A 14,947-nucleotide genomic window follows, 5' to 3' on the forward strand; every position below is an offset into this window, starting at 1 on the left:
ATTTTAATTTCTATCATTGTAATTATTTAAAAGATGAAATATTGTTTTTGTTTTTAAAAAACAATATAATTTTTGTATATAATGTTACTTTTTACTATTGTTGTCGTAAGTTATTTAAAATAACGTATTTGTAAACTCTTAATTATTTTAATTTGGTTTAAAAAATGTAACGTTTTTGAAATTTATTTGATGAATATTATTAGATTCTTTGATTGTAATTATTTAAAAACAACAAACATTGTTTTTGTTCTTAAAGATAACATTATAATTTTTTATATAATTACTTTTAACTATTCGTATTGTAAATTATTTTTAAGTTACTTATTTTAAAATTCTTAATAATTATAAAAAATATGGTTTTTTTTTTGTTAATTTACGATTACAATTTACGTTTAACATTATAATTTATAAATTTTAACAATTTGTAAACAGTCTCTCGATTTATTTTTCAAGTTTAACTGAAAATTTGATTTAAGTTAACCATTAAACATTTTATTAAAATTAATAATTTAACTATTTTGCATAAACTCATAAATTATACCAAAGTTGTGACTTTAAAATGATGATGTCTCACATACGGCAACATATTTAAACTAATAACTTAACTATAATATGTTAAAAACTTAAAATGAGAATTTTATAAATAGAAGTAAAATATGATATTTTAATATTGTAGTTTAGTTAATTTTTTATTAGAATTTACTTTTTGTATTAATTTAACATTATTAACCAATTGATAATAATTATTAGAAAGAAACTCAAAAGTCATGGAGGTTTCAAATGCATTTGGTGAGCAAAAATATCACTTTTATAAGTATACTAGGCAAAACCTGCGCGTTACGCAAAATACAACAATATATTTGAATTTTTTTACAAATATATGTTTTTTTAAATATATCAATGATATTGTTATTAGCTCTTATATAATAAATATTATAATAAGTTGATATAAACATTGTTTGTTTTAAATTATATGATAACTTAGATATCTTTTAAAATGCTATTATCCTAATTGTCTCAATAGCCTCTACTTGTAGGTTACTTATGAATAAAATTAAATATAATATATAGTTTAATGATGTTTATAGTTGTTGTTATGATTAATTAATTTTAAAAAGTTTATTTGCTTTAGATTTTAATATCTATCATTGTAATTATATTAAAACATCAAACATTGTTTTTTGTTTTTAAAGGTAACAATATAATTTTTATATGTAATGTTATTTTTAACTATTGTTATTATAAATTATTTAAAATAATGTATTTGAAAACTATTAATTATTTAAATTTGGTTTTAGAAATTTAACATTTTTTAAAGTTATTTGATGAATAATGTTAGTTTCTTTGATTGTAATTATTTAAAATAATAAACATTGTTTTTGTTTTTAAAGATAACATAATAATTTTTCTATAGTATTACTTTTAACTATTCTTAGTATTAGTTAATTTTAACCTACTCATTTGAAAATTCTTAATGATTATTATTTTTCAATTTTAACTGAAATTTTGATTTAGGTTAACCTTTTAACATTGTATCGAAATTAATAACATAACTATTTTGCATAAAATCATAAATTAAACAAAAATTGTGACTATAAAATGACAATTGCTTACGTTCAACAAAATATTTAAACTAATAAGTAAACTATAATATATTAAAAAGTTGAAGTCATAATTTTATAAATATAAGTAAAATATGATATTTTAATATTTTACTTTAGTTAATTTATGATTAAAATTTAGTTTTTATATTAATTTAACATTATTAACCAATTTAAAATAATTATTAGAAAGAAATTAAAAAGTCATGAGGATTTCAAATACATAGGGTGCAAGTAAAAATGTCTCTCATATATATATATATATATATATATATATATATATATATATATATATATATATATATATATATATATATATATATATATACACACACACACACACACACATAATAGACGTGTACCCGCATAAAAGCGCCGACGATAATTAGTTCTTTTGGTGAATAATTTCTTAATTATTAGATTTTATTATTAGTTATTATGTAATAAAAAAATTACCACATTTAAATAAAATATTTATTTTTATACATTATATTTAGATTGTTTGTTTATAAAATTGATGTAAATTAATTAATATTGGTATCTAGTTTAAGAAATATAAATGAATGTATATAAGTCTTCAAACTCTTGGTAAGTATTAATGAATTATTTATGCATAATTCATTTATATAAAAAGTTCTATAACTTATACCTCTTAAATTTCAAGATATGAGTAATATGTTTTAAAATATATATATATATATATATATATATATATATATATATATATATATATATATATATATATATATATATATATATATATATATATATATTCAGGGTCGGTCCAAACCATTTGAGGTCCGAAGAAAAATAAAAAATGAGCCCATTCAAAAACAAAATTCTCAAAATTAATGTATGAAACAATAACAATAATAAAGTAAATACAAAACTTACTATAGAAAAAAAAAACAATTTAAGTTTTATTAGTTAGCTGTATAAACCTTAATATTTATTAAGCTTTAAATGATGAAGGTTGCAAAGTCATATCTAAATGGTAGTTGCATATATATTGTCTCTCTAGCTAAAATCATATGATCTTCTTGCCTCTTGATTGTTTGTACAATTCAAGATCACATCCATAACATCCAGTTATGAGATGCTTCTAATTTTGGGATGACTGTAATTTGATCGGGTAAAGGTCTTGGGATTAAAGAGAATAAAGTTTAGACCTTATTAGATGTTCATAGTGTTGGTTAAGTGATTTAAGCCCTTAATTGGTGGTTAGGAGCCAAAACGGTAGAATAGGAAAAAAAAATGACATTTTGGACTCTTTGCATGTATCAATGGATTATGTTTGGTATTCATTAAGTCAAAAGTAATTAGATAGAATTATTGGGCTTTTTAATACCTTTGTGTGCATATAAAGATCACTAAAACGGATTTGAAAGAAAGAAGTAATGATTGTTTAAAGCTATAGTGAAATAAGTAAAATCACGTCACCATAACGTGGTAAAAGGGTCACCATGGCATGGTAAGCCGTGCAACCCTAGCCCCTAAACTTAGGGTTTTCACCCAATTTAAAGGAATGGTTTCGGATTTTAGGTAATTTTTCGGCCTCTAACACATCAAGAGCTCCTTCGAAGCAAATCATAGCCTCCCTTTCACAACTTTGAACGTCTCCTCTCTCCTCTCATTTATTTTGGTGTGCATTTTGAGTATTTTGGTGATGAAAGAATGAAAGGTTGGACTTATAAGCTTAAATCTTGTAGATCTCTACCATCTCTACTCTTTTGAACCGTGTAAGTTATAAAGATCCTTGTTTTATTGTGTTTCATCATTGCATCTAAGAGTATTTGGGGTTTTAGTGCCTTATTTAGTGTTTTGGCCCTTTTGATGGATTTGAGTTGGAGTGTGGACAAGTCAGGGGTATCTTTTAAGTGTTCTAGACCCATCGTTGTGCTAAGATCTGGACTTCAGCTTCATTTACATGTCATACATGGTCTTGGTGATATTTTTGGTACATTGGGAAGTTAGTGTTAGAGATCTCAATGATTTGAGCCCTTGGAATGGATAAAGTTGGAAACTTTATCCATGAGGATTATTAGACGAATCATATCCAAACTATAGGGCTCTGGACTTAGTGGTTAAGAGCCTAATGAAAGAATCCGTTAAGAACATTCACAACAGTGGGGTGGGGTGTTGGCCATGACGCAGTCCACGGTATGGTCAACGGGTTTGGCCGCGGCACGGTGGTCAATGTTGAATTTGACCATTGACTTATGAGAAAGTTTAACTTTTGGTTAAACTTTGGTAGAATTGAGTATTTGACTAAGGACTGGACTCGGTTTAGCTTTAGGTAGCTTGAGTTTGTTGTTCTGTCACTGAGATTACTGTTGAGCTTCTATTGAGTAGTTTAGGTGAGTCTTCTCACTATACTATGTAGTATGCTAGTTTTATTTATGACTTTTGCATGAAAAACTATGCGGAAACCATAACAATTATATGAAAGATTATGGGACGACCATAGAAGTTGTATGAATGACTATTGGAGGACCATAACAAGAAAGACTACAGGAGGACTGCAACAAAGAAAGTGATTGTAAGACTGTGGGAGGACCATAACATTCACATGGGTTGAAACAAACTTGTTGATTGAAATAAGTTGTATTGTTATGTATATGGTATCTTGGGGAACTCACTAAGATTCGTGCTAACAGTTTTAAGTTTAAATGTTGCAGGTGTTTTTGGAAGTACGGGAAGAGCACGATGTGATTACATCTCGTATGTCATTATGATTTTGAGATGTTCCGAACTTATGAAATTATTACTCCGATTTATTTTATCAAATGACTGAATGTTACTTTTTATGATTTAATAGTATGACTTCCTCTGGTTTATAAATGAAAAATTCGGTTTGAAATTTGGGACATTACAAGTTGGTATCAAAGCCTTAGTTTAAGGGATTCGTGCGCACTCTATAGTGTGTCTGAACTCAAACTGAGGACTGGAGGATTTCTTTTTACAAAACCATTTTCTGTAAAGTTTTTACAAAAAGAAAAGAATGTGATGTGTGAAATCATTTGGAGCTCAAGTAAGTGATTCACAAAATACCCATACATGTTGATATGTTATATGTGTTTTAGTACGGTATGCATGCTAGAAGTTAGAATAAGGATCTACTCAGGGTTGCTTTCTGAAACGTCTGCTTAGGAGAAATGCCTTTTTATACATGATATGTGAACTGTTAGAGATGCATGATAGTGTGTACGCTAAGGATCTTCAGGAATTGCATATTAGAATTGCCTGATCTTTATAATGCCTTATTGACTAATGGATTTGTTACTCAAATGTTGTTTGCTTTTGTGCTATGTGAATTCCATTTGATATTAATTAAATATTAAGCGACTATGTTAGGTTACATGCCAATAAGATTAAATAGTTTAGAATGCTTGATTTGGCCCTATTACATACCTCTTGTTTGAGTCCAACCGTTTTAGTGCATGATATTTCAGTCGAAAATTGTTCAATTTTTGTTGCATGAAATTGTATTCACAATATATTTAGTTAATATTGGTACAAGTCTCTTTCACAACTAATAATAGGTTAGGGTGGGAATTCCTAATGACCTAGGAAAAATGTTGTAATGTGCTAGTATGGGTACTTGTGTAAGAAGGAGAATCCAGAGAGCTTAATGGTGTGTACTCATTCGATCGCATGTATATGGGATTATAACGATTAGTAGTGGTTGAGTGTAGTGACTTGGCAACCTTGAGACAACTCTTGGGACGAGTAAGGATATGTGTGGAAGGTAGTATGGGCCAAATACTACCAGAAGCCGATCGTACGAGAATCAAGAAGAGTTGAAAAGGTTACTAATGAATTGGTTGAGGGTTGATATAATCGTTTGTCACCATGATTCATCGCATTATGTTTCTGTCTTTTTTGGTTATGGTTATTCAGGATGAGGATGAGTCTAGTAATTGTTCCGGCCTTAGTGGCCATGTGCCCTTTGAAATTTAGGTCTGAATGGTGTAGATCTGTGTAGGTTAGCTGATTCTAAGGTCTTGAGGGCCTTTTTCAAAGTAGTGCCAGTTTCAGTCGTGGGACTCAGGAGGAAGAAATCATGATGATCGATTCGAGGATTGTAACCATTGGTAGGATGGTTAGCCGATTGCTTAGGATGTCGTTACTACGATAACGTTATATTCTTCCAGACTCCCATAAGAATCATGTTGAATCATATGCTACTCTTTCTCAACCGGCCACAAAAAACGTAAGAATCATGTTGAAGTCACAAATTGCCAATACGTATTGGTAACAATCGTCATTTCCCCTACCCCTATATAAATTTTATTTATTTGCAGAGACAACATGTATCAAAGTGTCATCAAGTGCACAAACTGCTCATTTGAAAACTCGTCGTAGCCTCTTATTATGTCTCATAATGTTTGACTTCAGATTAAAAGAAGTTGGTACTATAATGTCCTTTGCGATAAGAAGTTGAAGCTCTATGGTAGAGCTTTGTTGATAACGTGTTATAAAATAATCTATGAACATTGTACATGTGAATTTGTAAAATATACATACCTGAAAATGACAAGAACTATAAAAAGTTTGAGTTCTATAGTAGAGTGGTGTAAATAACGTTTTATAAAATATGAAGCTAAGTTAAAAAAAAAGTATGAAATAAGATTGTAAATAACTTTATTTCATTGCTTTTGGTAAAAACAATCAATATTTATAATAAATATTACTTACTATTTATACTTCTAAAAAAATATAAGATATATTATGAATGCTCGTTATAATGGAGATAACTATATTCATAAAACTTATAATAATGTTTGTTATTACCTGAAAGTGATAGAAAAATATAAAAAATTCAAAAATCATTCATTAAATAATATTTCATGACCTATATATTTTTATTTTAATTTTACAACAGCAACTCATATAATTCAGGAAATAATTATATGACTTATCAATTATCATCAATTTGATTGATGTCATCTTTGTTAAATTTTATAAAGCGACATCCACTCGTGTTATAACTGAAATTTTTTAGTTATAAGGGGCCCGTTAAAATAGCCGTTAATATAGAGACGGTTGTGACAAAAAAGAAAAGAAATGGTAAATTTCAAAGTTAAAGCCGCCCTACATAAATATACAAACTCGAAAGTGCGCCACTAAACCCGGTTGGGTTTTTATCGGCAATTGACCTTTTTTATCCCCTGTTTCTCATAAGTAATTTAGTACTTTCGTATTAATTTTAGGACAAATGGAATGCAATCAATAAACTTTTGATAATTTTTCATCTTAAAAGTATATATATTTTTTCTTAAATCGGATCAATCATCTAATCACAATGATAATATATACTTAATTTCAAATGAGAAATGAATACTATAATTTTGGTTTTGGGATTTTTGCCACATGACTTTCATATATTGACAAGTTTAGTCCTTATATAAAAAATAAACTACAAGAATTATCCTGTCCTTTATAGAAAATGTCTCTACACAAGTTTTTTTTAAAGAAAATGTCCATATATGGATTTTTTTATAGAAACGCTCCATATATTTAAAAAAACTACAAAAATGGTATCTACCTAATTAGAAAATTTACATATTGTAACGTCCAAAATTTCAAAACAATTTAAACTTTTCAAAATCACCCATTTTATTAACATTGTTGCAAAAAGGTTTTCAATACATTATTAAGCAGAGTAATTTCCCAGGTTCATATCATAAAACACCAACGCGGGGAACGGTACGATCACGCCTTTGCCTTGTCACAGACTCTTGAGAACCTGAAACATAAAACCACAACTGTAAGCCCGAAAGCTTAGTGAGATACCCCCAATATACCAACCACATATACGCCCTTCCAGGCCACGACCTTCCGGTCCATACATATCGCCTTCCGGCCCATAACATATTGCCTTCCGGCCCATAACATATTGCCTTCCGGCCCATAGCATAAAATGCATACATAACATAACAAATCATAGAACGACCCTGCATACCGGGTCACACCCCAGATCTAGCAATCATACGCATAACACATAACCATATAACAGTTCACAGTTAGCAATTGATCAACAGATCACATAACATAGCATTACTCTAATCAAGATACCGGACTAACCAGTCACTAGCATAACATAATCATAGGAATCAGTCAACATACTAATTACAAACATACGCCTTTCTAGGCCATGACCTTTCGGTCCACATAGTAATGCCTTCCGGCCCAAAACATGTATTGCCTTCCGGCCCATAACATATCAACTGGCAATTACCCGGATTTCCATCCGATAAAAAGGTTGGTCTTGGTGCCATAAACCCTATCGATATAGTGAGGATAACTCACCTCGAAACCGCCGACTGAACATATAGCTCAAGCTGCTCCGATCACTGATACGATTTCCACCTCTGGATAGCCACCAATGCACTAAACCCAAACGATAACAACAATTACCAAAATATCCCTGGAACCACTGGTAAATCCTTGGTCAAAGACAAGGTCAAAGTCAACCCCTGACTGACCCTACTCGTCGAGTCAACCCTGTGACTCGTCGAGTCCCCATACTCAGAACTTCACTTAACCCGCGACCTAACTCGCCGAGTCACCCCAAGACTCGCCGAGTTCAACGACTCTGAGTCCACTCGCCCTTGACTCACCGATTCCTTAAGATTCCCTTTCTACACGTCGAGTATCCCCTTTTTACTCGACGAGTTCTTCCTGTAAGAATCGTGGGGCCACCCCGACTCAACTCGCCGAGTCTGAAGAACAACTCGACGAGTCCCCGTCAATCTCCAAGCTACTCGCCGAGTCTGTTCATCAGACTCGTCGAGTCCATGCCATGCAGTCGATCAAACTGCTTCCTGAGATAAGTATTGTCCCGAAATACACAAGCATGGGACCTTCTGGACCTCTAAGGTCCTAATACAGGGTTATAGTCGTTTGGGGACTAGGGTAACACTTAATCTAATCACAAAGGGGGTTCCATAAACCCTAATTCCATGACACATCAACATAGCAGAGCATAATTCGAATTCTTACCTGAATAATGTGCCCTCTGTGTCCCCAAATCCTCAGAACGTGACTCCCTTGCTGTTCCTTTAGCCAAGCCCTTCTCTTCCTTGCACCACAACCCTTCCAAGATCAACAATGGCCCTTAAACTTAGTTCCAGATGCACCCAATCGATTTAGGGTTCTTCTCAGAAGGCCAAAATGAACAATGACGGCCAATAAGTGCCTCTTATACGTTCCAACCTGAACGGTTAGGGTTTTCACCAAACAGCGCAGACTCGCCGAGTCCATATCTGGACTCGTCGAGTCCAGTCGCGAACCCGCGACCCGGTCTGCGATCCTACTCGGCGAGTCTAGGCTCCAACTCGCCGAGTCCCTTCTTAAAACACCCCCAAATCATAGTTATATCGATATTTGAAATTCCGGGCTGTTACAACTCTCCCCCACTAGAACTAGACTTCGCCCTCGAAGTCTCACTCTGAAAATAGCTCCGGGTGCTGCTCTCGCATCTCACGTTCCAGCTCACCGGTCATTTCCGGCCCATCCGGTGCTGCCACCGAACTAATACTAGAGGTATCTCCTTATACCTCATAGCCTCGATCTTCCGATTTCTGATGACCACTGGTCTCTCAGCATAATTCAGGCCCGCATCCACCTGAATGTCTTCTAATGGGACCACTGCCGACTCATCAGCTAAGCACTTCCTCAATTGCGACACATGAAAGGTGTCGTGGATCTGTCCCCACTCCGCTGGCAACTCCAATCGATAGGCTACCCGGCCTATCCTTGCAATCACCCGAAATGGCCCAATGTACCGGGGGCCCAACTTGCCCTTCTTCTTGAATCGAATCACTCCTCTCCAAAGAGAGGCCTTCGGGAGTACGAAGTCGCCGACCTGAAACTCAAGCTCGGATCGGTGGCTGTCTGCATAACTTTTCCTGTCGGCTCTGGGCGGTCAATAACCTCTGTCTCATCTGCTGAATCTGCTCTGTCGACTGAAGCCCGATCTCTGTACTGTCCATCGCTCTCTGTAACCGAGAATTACCCAAGATGCAACTTTGCTCTAAATCCCAACAATCACTCGACCAATAAGGGTTAGGAAACCATGAACCACCGGATCCCCGATCCAAGCCCACTTTGTCCATCCCGGACCAACTGAGAGATCCATTCTCACTCTCAGAGCAATTCTCACAAGTCCTCCTCTTGCCATCACATACACCTACTGAACTAGTCCCAAAACCTGCAGGTTGGAGGACCCAATACACTGATGATATCCTCGAACATCTCCCAAGATGAACCATTACATCCATCCTACACTCTGATCAGAATCACACAGAGAATTTAAGATTCTCTCTCCCCCTGCATCCCTTCTGAGCCTCAACAAACATCTCCAACCCAGATGGGTTCCTACTTCGCTGCCGCGAACACGATGCTCAAAGCCATACTCGAAATACTCTAACCATAATTCTGCTCTGCAGCTTTCATTCTTGTGAACTTGCACTCCCCTTCGGAGTTACACACCTTTCCCTTTTCCTTCCAAGGGACCCTCTTGGCCATAATGCCACTCCAACCGGTGCCACGGTGCTTGCCCCAAGCGACACCACCCTTTTTCGTAACCGCTATTCACATACCCTGGTTATCCTTGCAGGGGCTCTCAATCCCATGCACTCTCTCCACTCATCAAAATCACTGCCTCAGCTAAACAAGATTACTAACCCGGGGCCAGACCTCCCAATGCAATCACATTGCAACATACACAATCCGCAACCTCAAACTGATCCAGCAATACCAACAGAGTCTCCAGCATGACTGGACCGACTCTCATAACACATACTAGCCACTCGAGGCTATATCTCTGTGGGTCCGTACACCCAAACTCTGCGAACCCTCAGGTTCTAACTCTGGGAACCTTCCGGTTCCAGCTCTAGAAACATGCACAACATAATCCCGATTACTTACTCAAGCTTGATCCCGGCCTCCTCTCAGGCCTCCACAATCAAATGCCCTAGGTCTGTATCCCGCCCCGCATACCCGACATCCGCTCTCGTCGGCCTATACTCTGAGCTGACAAACACTGCTGAATCCCAACAGCTAAGCACCCTCACATACTCATCGATCTCCTGGAGAATTCTCCAATTCTCCCCCACTAAAGCACTGACTAACTGCCACCGATCGTCATTAATGACCTTTCAGAACAACCCTGCACAGAGAGAACATTTACACACTGACTGTTTCCCACCAGCATAAGCAACCCTCAACAAAACACATCTCTTCCCTGATCAGTCCACTCAAAAGAATCCGATCTTTCAATTATCCACTCTACGACTGCAGATGTTACCCGACATTCAACCCAGTGCCGCATTTCCACTAACAATCCTCACGAACGATAACCAACGAAATTCCCAAACAATAACCCGTAACCAACCCACAACCTGCCAAAGGATGAATACCACATCGAAAACCGCACAGGACTACCGACACCAAAACACCAAACTATAACCATACCAAACCATCAGGGAACAACAATGCCAAAGCGAAAACTTGAAGTACCAATCCATAACCATGCCCAAACCGCGAAACAACGAATACCGCATCAAAGTCCACACAAGATACCAGCACGAACAATACGTCACAATCAACACAAGCCAATCAAGACATCAAGAAAGCCTCATACCCGCAGCTGCCTCCGGCACTACTCCGTCTCCCTCCGCCGCAAGCCGATAAGCACGACCCTGAGTCCTTGGGCTCCGCTCCATCCTGTCCTCCTCCTGAACTCCTCGAGGTGGCCGGTGCTAGAGCCTGCACCGGTCCTGCAGAAAGCTGTGGACAGTTGACCCTCAAATGTCCAACCTGCCGACACTGATAACAAATCCTCAAATCCCGAATTGGCACTGACTGCCGACAATCCCATGCACCGTGCCCCTCCTTTCCGCACTTGCGGCATGCACCACCGGACCAACAAGCTCCGGTGTAACCCCTCCCACACTTCCCACAAGTGTGGCCGCTCCGATCCCCCATTCTAACATCTACGGTCCTTGACCGTTTCGGCGCCGACTGCGACTGCATCGGGGCCTGCCTCAGCTCACGCAACTGCAACTTCAACCTCTAACTCACGCCACATGGCGGCCTCCTGCAACTCCAACAAGGTCTTACACCTCTGCGCAGACACGAACTGTCTGATATCCCTCTTTGAGCATACTCAGATATCGGGACATCTGAGCCTGCTCTGAAGCGAACTCAGGGCAAAACATCGCCCTCTCAATAAACATCCTGGTGATCTCAGTCACCGACTCCAAATCCTGCTTCAGCTCAAGGAACTCCCGAGCCAATCTCTCCTTTTCATCCCGCGGAACATAGCGAGTACTGAACATTTCTCTGAATCGATCCCATGAAACCGCAGCCCTCTGCGCATCGGAAAATGACCTCGTAGTCAATCTCCATCAATAGGTCCAGAGCACACCTCGCTCGCTGATCAGCAGGGCATAAACTCGTGGAGAAGCACCCCTCCACGTCTGATAACCATCTCATGGCAGCAATCGAGTCCTGAACTCCATCGGATGTGGGAGGCTTCACGTAATAGAAGTCCCGATACTGAAAACCCCGACTAGCTCCTCTCTTTGCCGTTGCTACAGCCGTTGTAACTGCCGCGGCAGCCGTCTCTGCGAGAGCCGCATATCGCTCATCAAACTACTCAATCATAGCGGTCCTGATCGACCCAAACAATTCTGGCGACTCAGCCCGCAACAATGCAGCAACCCCATCACGCAGGATCTCGCGAATCCTCGCATCCCGCTCGCTCGTGCTCGTCCGATCGATAACCTCCGACGGCACCGATCCACCCGGAACTCGCTCTCCAGCTCCCGATCCTGATCCGGATCCACTATCGTCATGCCTCGAGATCTCCATAATGAAGACACCCTACCAATCTCAGACACTTCCCAAAATTCTGGGATCCAACTCTCGCAACCCTACCTTAGAGACCATGGTTTCCCTGATACGTGTATGGGTCCTGTGCTTTCAGTAGTACGGGCCCATACTACCTTCCACACCTACCCATATTTGTATAAAGTACTACCACAATACCCTAAGGAACATGCATAACTACTATCAACCCTCACCCCTAGAGGAACACTGAGAACATCCCATAAGGGACCCTAGGCTACAGGCATCACATATCAGGCAACATTATCATGAATTCCTGAAGATCCCTAGCCTAACTCTAGCATGCTGTTCTATCAAGCTCAAATAAACAAATATCATGTATGGTATCTTGGGGTTACTTACTGGCTACGGCTGATAGTACCTCCGCGTCCTCCTTTTACCAAATTTGAAAACCATTTTAATTTCTCATTTTAAAATCCTCCTCGATTTGAGACTGGGGTCACATGAATGTTTCCCCAATTCACTCAAACCAAGGCTCTGATACCAACTTGTAACGTCCAAAATTTCAAAACAATTTAAACTTTTCAAAATCACCCATTTTATTAACATTGTTGCAAAAAGGTTTTCAATACATTATTAAGCAGAGTAATTTCCCAGGTTCATATCATAAAACACCAACGCGGGGAACGATACGATCACGCCTTTGCCTTGCCACAGACTCTTGAGAACCTGAAACATAAAACCACAACTGTAAGCCCGAAAGCTTAGTGAGATACCCCCAATATACCAACCACATATACGCCCTTCCAGGCCACGACCTTCCGGTCCATACATATCGCCTTCCGGCCCATAACATATTGCCTTCCGGCCCATAACATATTGCCTTCTGGCCCATAGCATAAAATGCATACATAACATAACAAATCATAGAACGACCCTGCATACCGGGTCACACCCCAGATCTAGCAATCATACGCATAACACATAACCATATAATAGTTCACAGTTAGCAATTGATCAACAGATCACATAACATAGCATTACTCTAATCAAGATACCGGACTAACCAGTCACTAGCATAACATAATCATAGGAATCAGTCAACATACTAATTACAAACATACGCCTTTCTAGGCCATGACCTTTCGGTCCACATAGTAATGCCTTCCGGCCCAAAACATGTATTGCCTTCCGGCCCATAACATATCAACTGGCAATTACCCGGATTTCCATCCGATAAAAAGGTTGGTCTTGGTGCCATAAACCCTATCGATATAGTGAGGATAACTCACCTCGAAACTGCCGACTGAACAGATAGCTCAAGCTGCTCCGATCACTGATACGATCTCCACCTCTGGATAGCCACCAATGCACTGAACTCAAACGATAACAACAATTACCAAAATATCCCTGGAACCACTGGTAAATCCTTGGTCAAAGACAAGGTCAAAGTCAACCCCTGACTGACCCTACTCGTCGAGTCAACCCTATGACTCGCCGAGTCCCCATACTCAGAACTTCACTTAACCCGCGACCTAACTCGCCGAGTCACCCCAAGACTCGCCGAGTTCAACGACTCTGAGTCCACTCGCCCTTGACTCACCGATTCCTTAAGATTCCCTTTCTACACGTCGAGTATCCCCTTTTTACTCGACGAGTTCTTCTTGGAAGAATCGCGGGGCCACCCCGACTCAACTCGCCGAGTCTGAAGAACAACTCGACGAGTCCCCGTCAATCTCCAAGCTACTCGCCGAGTCTGTTCATCAGACTCGTCGAGTCCATGCCATGCAGTCGATCAAACTGCTTCCTGAGATAAGTATTGTCCCGAAATACACAAGCATGGGACCTTCTGGACCTCTAAGGTCCTAATTTAGGGTTATAGTCGTTTGGGGACTAGGGTAACACTTAATCTAATCACAAAGGGGGTTCCATAAACCCTAATTCCATGACACATCAACATAGCAGAGCATAATTCGAATTCTTACCTGAATAATGTGCCCTCTGTGTCCCCAAATCCTCAGAACGTGACTCCCTTGCTGTTCCTTTAGCCAAGCCCTTCTCTTCCTTGCACCACAACCCTTCCAAGATCAACAATGGCCCTTAAACTTAGTTCCAGATGCACCCAATCGATTTAGGGTTCTTCTCAGAAGGCCAAAATGAACAATGACGGCCAATAAGTGCCTCTTATACGTTCCAACCTGAACGGTTAGGGTTTTCACCAAACAGCGCAGACTCGCCGAGTCCATATCTGGACTCGTCGAGTCCAGTCGCGAACCCGCGACCCGGTCTGCGATCCTACTCGGCGAGTCTAGGCTCCAACTCGCCGAGTCCCTTCTTAAAACACCCCCAAATCATAGTTATATCGATATTTGAAATTCCGGGCTGTTACACATATTACACCCACAAAGTGGATGTAATATAAACATAGTTTTATTTAACTACAACAGTAGACCTAGGTAGAAGGGAAAAGGGGATGTGTCCCAACTAGT

Source organism: Lactuca sativa, chromosome 5, assembly GCF_002870075.4.
Source record: "Lactuca sativa cultivar Salinas chromosome 5, Lsat_Salinas_v11, whole genome shotgun sequence".
In the NCBI taxonomy this organism is placed as follows: Eukaryota; Viridiplantae; Streptophyta; class Magnoliopsida; order Asterales; family Asteraceae; genus Lactuca; species Lactuca sativa.